The following is a 10,503-nucleotide window of genomic DNA, read 5'->3' on the forward strand; positions in this document are numbered from 1 at the left end:
AGTGGCTCAGGAAATAATAGTGATTGCCACCAAGCCGTATGCCCCATCCCTTGAACCTACATGTTGTAAGAAATGAGTCACTCCTGCAAGTTATCTCCCACAGTTATCTTCTGACCTCCACAAGTGTGCAGTAGCGTATGTGTGTTCCCCTTGCCCATTAATAATAACTCCCCATTCTTCTCTCTGCCAAGCCCCCGATAGCCACCGTCCTGTCTCAATGAATTGGACTGTCCTAGCTATCTTGTGTTAGTGAAATCATATAGTGTTTTTCTTGTTTTTGTAAGTCACTTATTAAGGTTGTTATAGTGTCCTCAATGCTCATCCCTGTTTTGGAATGTCCAACTCTCAAAGGATGGGTAGCATTCCATTGTCTGTAGCCCTCATTCAGTTACCCAGTCTCTGTCCATGGACACTTGGCTGCTTCTACTTTTTGGCTACTGCTACCAGTATGCACACACAAATACATCTTTGAGATCTTGCTTCCTAATAGTTTTTTAACTTATGTGTATAGATGTTTTGCAATCTATTTTCAAAATATCACAGAGAATTACCCAGGTGATAACTGATAGTACATGTTGATATAGTACATCTTAGATGACATTTATCCTGACATTAAATACTCGCTTCCCAGCCACAATTTCCCCTCTCTCTTCTCCTCCCAGTACCTTCCTCAACCCCTATTTCTGTTCCCACCCTCCAATCCACTCCTCCTCCTTTTCTGTTTAGGAAGGACAGGTCTCTCATGAGTATCAACTAAACATGGCATATCAAGTTGCAGTAAGACTAAGCACCTCCATAAGTATTAAGGCTGGGCAAGGTGACCCAGTATGAGGGGTAGGTTCCCAAAAGCCAGTAAAAGAGTTGGAAACAGCCCACTGTTATGAGTTCCAGAAGAGAACCAAGTTACACAACTGTAGCATATATGCAGAGTGAGGTCAGTCCCATGTAGGCTCCCTGGTTGTCAGTCCATTCTCTGTGAGCCCCCATGAACCTAGGATAGTTGATTCTGTGAGTTTTCTTGTGATGTCCTTGACTCCTCTGGCTCCTACAATCCTTTCTTCCCCTCTTCTGCAGGATTCCCTGAACTCCACCTAACGTCTGGCTGTGAGTCTGCATCTGCATGTGCATTTCCACCAGTTGCTGGATGAAGCCTCTCTGATGACAATTGGGCTAGGCACCAATTGGGTCACAGGAGATAGTCAGTTCAGACTATGTATCTGCTATTGCTAGGAGTCTGAGCTGGAGTCATTCTTGTAGATCCCTGGGAGATTCCCTTGTGCCAGTCTTTTACCTGACCCCAAAAATACGCCCCCCTTTCTAGTAGTCTCTTCCCTCCCAACCTGATCACTCATGTTCCCATCCCCACGTGCCCACAATCTACTCACAAAATCTCTTCTATTTTCCCTTCCCAGGGAGATCCAGGCATCCCTACCTGGATCCCAAATATTGTTTATAAATGTTTATTTTTATTTAAAGGGGTTTGATTATAAATACAACCTCTTTCTAAAAATGAAAAGTGGATATAGATATGATAGAATAAAAGGGTAGATTTTTGAATCTACTTTTAAAGAGCAACAACTTATTTGAAATATTTGATATTGCTATGGATTTTAGTTTATTGATAAAAATTTAAAGTTAATTTTGTTATACTGTATATACATTTCTACTCTGGTTTAAGATAATATGTTTATGTAACTCTTTTAAATTGTAATAAATAATTAAAAATACAGATTAATAATTAGTCTTTTACAATAGTCAAACTTATAGTCATGTTAGTTAAGTTTTCTAGGTATAAATAGATATAATTCAATTAGGTAGGTCATCTTTAAACACTTCAAAGACATACAGAATATGGCATTTAAAATGTTTTAAACTTAGACTTTCTGGACAGTGAGACATCTGCTTTTGGTAGTACCAATCTACTTCAGAGAGGAGGATGGGCATTGAAGACACTCCATATGGAGTTTATCTTCTTCTTGGCAGAACTGGCCATTTGGGCAAGAAACTGTTCTTGCCTGGACTGCTTAACAGTATGTTATATAAACTGGACATACAGTACCCATAGAAAAATGACCACTGAATTTGCCAAAATGGGGTGAAATGGTTCTTCAGGTCCCTTCTTCACAGAGGAGACTGCCAAATATTCTACAGGACACAGGGAGAAGAGACTAAAAAACTCTAGGCCTATTGGTTGAGGATGGATGCCCCAACGTTACAGAGGAACTTTGGATGACTGTCCAGGCAGGCAGCTGTTTCTGTCATTTCCAGAATTTTGGAAGTTGCTTACAATGCATTTCCTGTTTACTTAGGTAATAGTATATACTTCTGAGGTCTTTGATGTAGTTGAAGACTAGATAGATATATTACAATTTTCCTTAGTTATGATAAAAGATAAATTAGATATGAAACTTTAGACTCACAAACATAGGATATAATATTTTCTTTAGTTTTGCAAAATATAAATAGACTAGATATTGTAACTATAATTCTTCCTTGATAACTGTTCTATTATATGTAGTTTTACTATGTTAAAAGTTAAAACCTTCCTTTTTGATTAGATAGAAAAGGGGAAGTGCTATGGGATGTCTTTCTGTATGTTGTGAATATGTGTTTCTCTGATTGGTTGATAAATAAAGCTGCATTGGCCTATGGCAGGACAAGATGGAGCCAGGTGGGAAAATCCAAAACAGATAGTGGGAGGAGAAAGGAGGGTAAGGACATGCTGCTAGCCACGGGCAGGAGAAGCAAGATGTAAAAATACCAGTAAGCTACAGCCACGTGGCAACTTATAGATTAATAGAAATGAGTTAATTTAAAATATAAGAGCTAGCTAGCAAGAAGCTTGAGCCATAGGCCATGGCCATACAGTTTGTAATTAATATAAGCCTCTATGTGTTTATTTGGGACTGAGCATCTGCAGGACTGGGTGGGACACAGGAAACCTTCCAGCTACATTACACCAAGATATTTTATATTATTTGAGGCTGTTGTAAAGGGTGTTGATTCTCTGATTTCTTTTTCAGCCTGTTTATTGTTTGTATATAGGGGGGTTACTGATTTTTTTTTTTAGTTAATCTTGTATCCAGCCACTTGACTAAAGGTGTTTATTATCTGCAGAAGTTCCCTGGTAGAGTTTTTGGGGTCGATTATGTATACTATCATATAATCTTTGAATAATGATACTTTTTCTTTTCCTTTGGTATTCCCTTGATCTCCTTTAGTTGTTTTACTGCTCTAGCTAGAACTTCAAATTCTATATTGAATAGGTATGGAAAGAGTGGACAACCCTGTCTTGTTCGTGATTTTAGTGGAATCACTTTGAGTTTCTCCCCATTTAGTTTGATGTTGGCAATTGCCTTGCTGTAAATTGCCTTTATTATGTTTAGGTATGTCCCTCATATCCCTGATCTCTCCAAGACTTTTGTCATGAAGGGGTGTTGGATTTTGTCAAAGGCTTTTTCAGCATCTAATGAGATTATCATGTAGTTTTTTTCTTTCAGTTTGTTTATATGGTGGATTACATTGACAGATTTTCATATGTTGAACCATCCCTGCATCTCTGGGATGAAGCCTACTTGGTCATGGTGGATTATCTTTTTGATGTGTTCTTGGATGTGGTTTGCCAGTATTTTAGTGAGTATTTTTGCATCAATGTTCATGAGTGAAATTGGTCTCTAATTCTCTTTCTTTGTTGAGTCTATGTATGGTTTGGGTATCAAGGTGACTGTGGTCTCATAGAAAGAATTTGGCAATATTTCTTTTGTTTCTATTTTGTGAAATAATTTGAAGAGTATTGGTATTAGCTCTTCTTTGAAAGTCTGGTAGAATTCTGTGTTAAAACTGTATGGCCCTGGGCTTTTTTGGTTGGGAGATTTTTAGTGACTGTTTCTATTTCCCTAGGGGTTACTGATCTATTTAAACTGTTTATTTAATCTTTTTAAAATATTTATTTATTCATGTATTTTATGTGTACACCAGAATAAGGAATTTGACCCCATTACAGATGGTTGTGAGCCACCATTTGGTTGCTGGGAATTGAACTCAGGACCTCTGGAAGAGCAATCAATGCTCTTAACCACCGAGCCATCTCTCCAGTCCCCTATTTATTTAATCTTGATTTAACTTTGGTAAGTAGTATCTATCAAGAAATTTGTCCATTTCTTTTAGATTTTCCAGTTTTGTGGAGTACAGGTTTTTGAAGTATGACCTAATTGATTCTCTGGATTTCCTTGGAGTCTGCTGTTATGTCCCCCTTTTTGTTTCTGAGTTTGTTGATTTGGATATTTTCTCTCTGCCTTTTAGTTAGTTTGGATAAGGGTTTATCTATTTTCTTGAAGAATTAACTCTTTGTTTCATTGATTCTTTGTATTGTTCTCTTGGTTTCTATTTTATTGGTTTCAGTCCTCAGTTTGATTATTTCCTGCCGTCTACTCCTCTTAGGTGTGTCTGCTCTTGTTTTTTTTTTTTTTTTTCTAGAGCTTTCAGGTGTGCTGTTAAGTTGCTAGTATGAGATCTCTCCAAATTCTTCATGAAGGCACTTAGTGCTATGTAGTTTTCTGTTATTTCTCTATTTAGTTTCTGTATGGATGATCTATTCATTGGTGAGAGTGAGGTGTTAAACTGTTATTGTGTGGGGTTCTATGTGTGATTTAAGCTTTAGAAATGTTTCTTTTACAAATGTTGGTGCCATTATATTTGGGGCATAGATTTTTCAGAATTGAGGCATTGTCTTGATGTATTTTTTTCTTTGATGAATATGAAATGCCCTTCTCCATCTCTTTTGATTAATTTTGGTTGGAAGTCTATTTTGTTAGATAGTAGGATAGCTACACCAGCTTGGTTCTTAGGTCCATTTGATTGGAAAATCTTTTTCTAACCCTTTACTCTGAGATACAATATATATCTTTGATGTTGAGGTGTGTTTCTTGTATGCAGCAGAACGATGAATCCTGTTTGTGTATCCATTCCATTAGCCTGTGTCTCTTTATTGGGAAATTGAGTCCATTGATATTTAGGGACATTAATGACTATTTATATTTCTATTATTCTTATGTTTGGTCTTTTCATAATGTTGCAGATTTCCTGGATTTTTTTTGTTAGGAATTTTTCTCATACTTCTTGGTGAGGCGCCATACTGCTATCAGAAGTAGCAGTAAAATCAATGTATTTACCACTGTTTACCTAAGTTAAGTAATAGCTAAAGGCAGCTTTCTTTCTTAGAGGGAATTGGAGGGGAAATTAAAATTAATTTGGACTAATTAATGCTGACAACTGACTAGGAGCCACTTTTAATGGAATAAATTTATTTTTTTTCTAAAAATTATCTTGTAGTAAAATTGACTTTTTTGGATACATAATAAACATGTGTAGATCAAGGTAATCTCTACCACAATCAAGATTAGAGCAATTCTATCACAACCCCTCCTCTATTTCTACTCTCCTTTTGCCTCTGAGAATTTCATACAGTATGTGACATCTCTGTGATTAGACACTTAAGGGTGACTAATGGCTTCACTAGGAGCCATTTTGAGCAGGGACATCCTAAAGTGCAAACAGGTATCACTATCATGGTAGGCAGCCATAAACATAATGTGTTCCACTGGTCTCAGGACACCAGCCTCTGAATTCATGTGGTTCCCCATCTTCTGTTGGGAAAGGGTGTTGGCCAAATTATAAGGTTAGTGGTTGAGGATTATGATCAGGTTTAGCTCCTGGGCTGCAAGGCATGGTAACAGCAAGTGAAGTCACCATCTGGGTTACATGATCATTTCATGGGTCATAATGTGTATCATCTACACATAAAGAACATAGAGGAAGAAAAGAATCTTAGAAATAAGAAAGGTTCTTTTGTAGAGGTTATAAAATGTTTTTATTTCTCTTGCAATAACCAGTAGATTAATTTTCTGGCCTATTTAATAAAATGCATTTAGCAGAGTAAAATCAAATAGTCATAGTGCATCTGTTAGAATGTTTTAGCTGCAAGTTAACAGAACAGCCACTTGAAAGTATCTGACATAAGGGGATTATTTTCACTCTCTGTAGCAGGCAGTTCTAGGGCTGAATTGGTGGTCTCCACAATGCTATGAAGAGCCCAACTCTTCCCATTCCCCACGTCTCCATCCTCAATATGAAAATGTCAGGATCTCAAATTGCTCACCTCTTGTTTGTAAGATAGTTGGAGCAGCTCCAGATATATTATCATACAATTGCATTCATATGTAGAAGCAGGGGACATCTACAGATTGTGTGTGTGTGTGTGTGTGTGTGTGTGTGTGTGTGTGTGTGTTGCAGTGTGTACACATATGGCATTGTTTTCCTCGATCACTCTCCACCTTGTTTTTTGAGACAGGGTCGCTCATTGAACGTGGAGCTCATTTCTACACGTGGCCAGTGAGCTCCCAGGGTCCTTCTGTTTCCCTCTCCCCACAACCCTGTGGTTACAGGCACACACAGCCATGCCTGGCTTTTCCATAGGTGCTGGGGCTTCAAATCCAGGTCCTTTGCTTACACAGTAAGCACTCTTTCCCACTGGGCCATCTCCCCAGTCTCTACATGAGAGTTCTTTTGTGTGCTTCTTCCTCCTCCTCCTCCTCCTCCTCTCTCTCTTCTTCCCCTTCCATCTTCTGCCTTAGAGAAAGGTGGTTTCCTGAACTGACCCAATGGACTTCATACAGAACTGCACCACGTGGTAAAGTATGTCCCGAGCATTTCAGTGTCTATTGTACTTCAAGCTCTGGCGGAAGGGGAGAGGGTGAGGAGACAGTCCCCGAGACAGTGGCTCTAAGGCGCTCCTACCCACATTGCACATAGAGTGAGTTTGCTCCTTCTCAGCTTTCTGTGCCGTTTCTCCCTTTATCCCCTTCAGTGTCCCCTCATTTTTTTTTAACCTTTAGAGAAATCATGGAACTCCAATTGCTCACCCTCCACAAACTAAAGCCCTGCTGGTCACTCAACCCCGACCTTCCTTGTCGGTTTCTGTAGCACCCATTTTCGAAGACCATTTGGAGACTCCATGACTTCTCAAGAGAACTGCCGGCCTTAGATTGGAAAATACATTTCTAATGCCTCGTCCACAGATGCTGACTATGAACAAGGACTGAGAATGTTTATAAATAAAACAAACAAATCAAGAGTGATTTTCCAGTGTTACCCTGCAGCAAAAAGCTTGAGAATTGAGAGGCCTGCCCTCATCTGTCCCTGCTGCTGCTGCTGGCCTTGAGCCCCACAAGATACTTCTTGTCATCAGAGCAATGACTTCAGTTTTTCCATCCCAACTGTGGTGAGAATGAGTAAGAAAAGCAGAACCTACCTCTGGAAGCAAGACCGAAGCTCCGCACTCATAGAAGAGAGATCCGTTGCTAGGCAGTATTTCACTCTCTAGATTTCGAAGACTTCCTACATTTGTCAGGACAGTTCTGAATCATCCGGTGGAGACCACAGGACAGAATGCTGATACTGGACGACTTTCCTCTGCACAGCCAAGTTCCCTGCTTCTAAATGAACTGTCCCCACTGCCGTCTGAGACACTGTAATCCAAATCTCTCTATTTCACCACCTTCTTTCCTAATCATTTTACCGCATCATCATTTTTTAGGGGAGAAAAGATGAGGATTTTTTTAAAGCCTCACCCCAAAATGAAGTCTCACTGAAGCACTGACCTGTTACTAGGTTAAAAAAACAAACAAACAACATAGTTTTTAGGAATCTGCTTAATAGAAACGTCAGAGAAACTTAAAAACCTTTTTTTTTTTGAGACAAGGTTTTGCTGCAAAGCCTAGACTGGCCTAATATTGGCCATCCTCCTGCCTCAGCCTCCCTCATACTAGGATTACAGGTATGCTCAACCATACTTGGCCTTCCAAGGGTAACTCTATTTGGCAAACAAAAGCCGAGTTAGCAATGGAATTGTGAGCCAATCCTGGTGAAAGAGACTCTGGGTTGAACCTTTGAGTGGCTCCCTTGGCTCTCAGGACAGGAAATGGACTTTCCTGTGGAGATGCCAGCAAAGAGCTGCTTTGTGGTACAACCACTTATGGATATTCAGAGACAAAAAATGTTGATAACCACAGGCCACGGTGCTGGGGAATTGCTGGACACATTGCAAAGCAAAACCACCAGCAGCTGTTTGAAGCTTGTTTCCTCTTATGAATATTGCATTAATAAAGCCAGTACCAAGTAACACAGCAGATGAAAACCCCAGCCTTCTTAGGCTGGTTTCATTGGGATGGCTGCAACACTGACTGGGGAATGATGCTTTGTCAAAGTCAGTGGGTATTCTGGCTTAGGTGTTCTGGGGTTATGTGGAAGGAGTTGGAAGTCTGGTGCTGCTGGGAACATTTCCTTAGTCCATAACATAAAGGAACTGGGAAAAACCTAGAAGAGCAGGGGATCATGATCAACCATGGGGTGAATGTGTACATTTGTGAGGGGCTACCAAAGTTGATGCAAGACTAATGAGAAATGAAGAAAATCTCACAAGGCCCCATCCTAGATAAAGAACTGCAGACACCTAATGGTTGCTGAGAGACAGTGAGTTAGCCTTTCCCAGGGATGAGGCCTCTCTAATTGGTTACCCAAATACAAAGTAATCAGCCCTGAAACCATGTGCACACAAACAAAAATGGACACAGCAGGTTGCATTTATGTATCTGTGTGTGTGTGTGTGTGTGTGTGTGTGTGTGTGTGTGTGTGTGTGTAATAATAATAATCAAAGCAAAAGATGCTCTCATTTTGAAAGTGATGGGGGGCGGGGTAGGACTTGAGTGGAGTTGGATGGAAAAACAAAGGCTGATGTAGGATAAAACCCCTTCACAGCTAGGGCGCTGGCTCCTCTGGCTGCACTCAGCATTGTGAGTTTGCCACACAAGGCCATAGTCTAATAGGTAAATTTTGAATAAACATCAACTCCACATCACCACCATCACCATCGCCATCATCCTCATCATTATCACAGGGTATCGTGTATCCCATACTGGCCTCAGATTCACAGTGTGGCTGATTATAAGCTTGAACTCAGGATCCTCTGCCTTTACTTCTTGAGGGATTGCAGGCATACAGAGACTATCACACATGGGACTTGTGCGGTGCTGGAGAGTGAACCCAAGGCCTTGTACATGCTGATAGAGTACCATAGTATATGGACAAAGGAAGTTGAGATCTAATGGCTGCATTTATGCCTTTCCTAATCAGCACTGTAATGGAGGAATGTGGACTAAAAAATATAAGGGCTGGGGGTCTGAAGTCAGTGGGCTTGATTTCAATCAGACCTTCTTATAACTCTGCCCTGGACAGGTCACCTAAAGCACCAGCAGTAGCTCAGCAACAGCCTCGGCCCAACTCTACATCGATGTTCTCTCGTAACTCCATCCTATGCAGTCCTATTCCCAATGCCTCTGTCCCTGCATCTAAAATACACACCAAAATAGACGTGCCTTGAAGGTCTGGGTTTCCCAACAGTCCCAAGCTCCTCTTCTCGTGCTCTTATGCACTCAAACACACCCAGACTCACACTCAGACAGACTCTCACTGATTTTCCATTTTGTTCTTTTTCCTCTTGATCTCGAGAACATTCTTCCTCCTCTCTTCGCGTTGTTGTCAGGGTTGGAGACAGACTAGACTAGCACAGTTTCTCCAAGCTTGCACCAAATGCTTCACAGTGATACAAGGACAAGCCACGCACCATGGTATACACCTGTTGTTCTAACACTCAGGAGGCTGAGGCAGGAGGATCATTTGGGCATAAGACATCCAAGACCATTCAATGAGATCCTGACACACATACCTGAAGAATTTAGAAACGTGCAGAAAGAAGGGAGTTATGTGGTAGGAGTGGGGGTTAGGGACATGGAATGGGAGCCAATGAAAATCAGAGAATTCTAGTTTCCCACTACTGGGAGGTTGATGGTGAACAAGGAGGACTTCCAGACCATACCAGGGTGAGAGTCCTGTGGGGACAAATGGCTTTGGGTGTCCTGGCTTTGGAGAAGCAAGAAAAAGGCATGAATCGCCATTTGTTTTTCTCAAATTGGTTCCTCGGGAGTACGACTTGTGTTTTTGTACAGGCTCTCCCCATAAGCCAACGCTAGCTCCAAGTGAAATCAAGAGTGCTTTCTTTGGGAAGGTGCTAACCCACTTGTTGAACACAGATGCCTTCCTGGCTTCTATATGGTTAATTTTATGCCAACTTGGCCAAGCTGTGGAGTTCCAAGATACCTGGGTGGATTATTCTGGATGGTTCTGATGAGAATTACAACAGTGGACTCTTCATAAGCAGATTGTCCTACATAGTGTGTGGAACCCTGACTAGAAAAGGGTAGACTTTCTGATCAAGAGGGAACACTCAGCAAACTCGGAGTCCACCCACAGCGTTACAGTTCCTGGCAGAATACTTTTGGACTTATTAACTGTAAGTCTTTTCTTGAGCAGGACTCATCTACTAGAATGTAGAGTTCCCAACAATCACACAAGCCAATTATAAGGAATGTTTAGCTACCAACATCACAC

The sequence above is a fragment of the Peromyscus californicus genome, unplaced genomic scaffold, assembly GCF_007827085.1.
Source record: "Peromyscus californicus insignis strain IS unplaced genomic scaffold, ASM782708v3 Scaffold_16__1_contigs__length_79575227, whole genome shotgun sequence".
NCBI classification, from domain to species: Eukaryota; Metazoa; Chordata; class Mammalia; order Rodentia; family Cricetidae; genus Peromyscus; species Peromyscus californicus.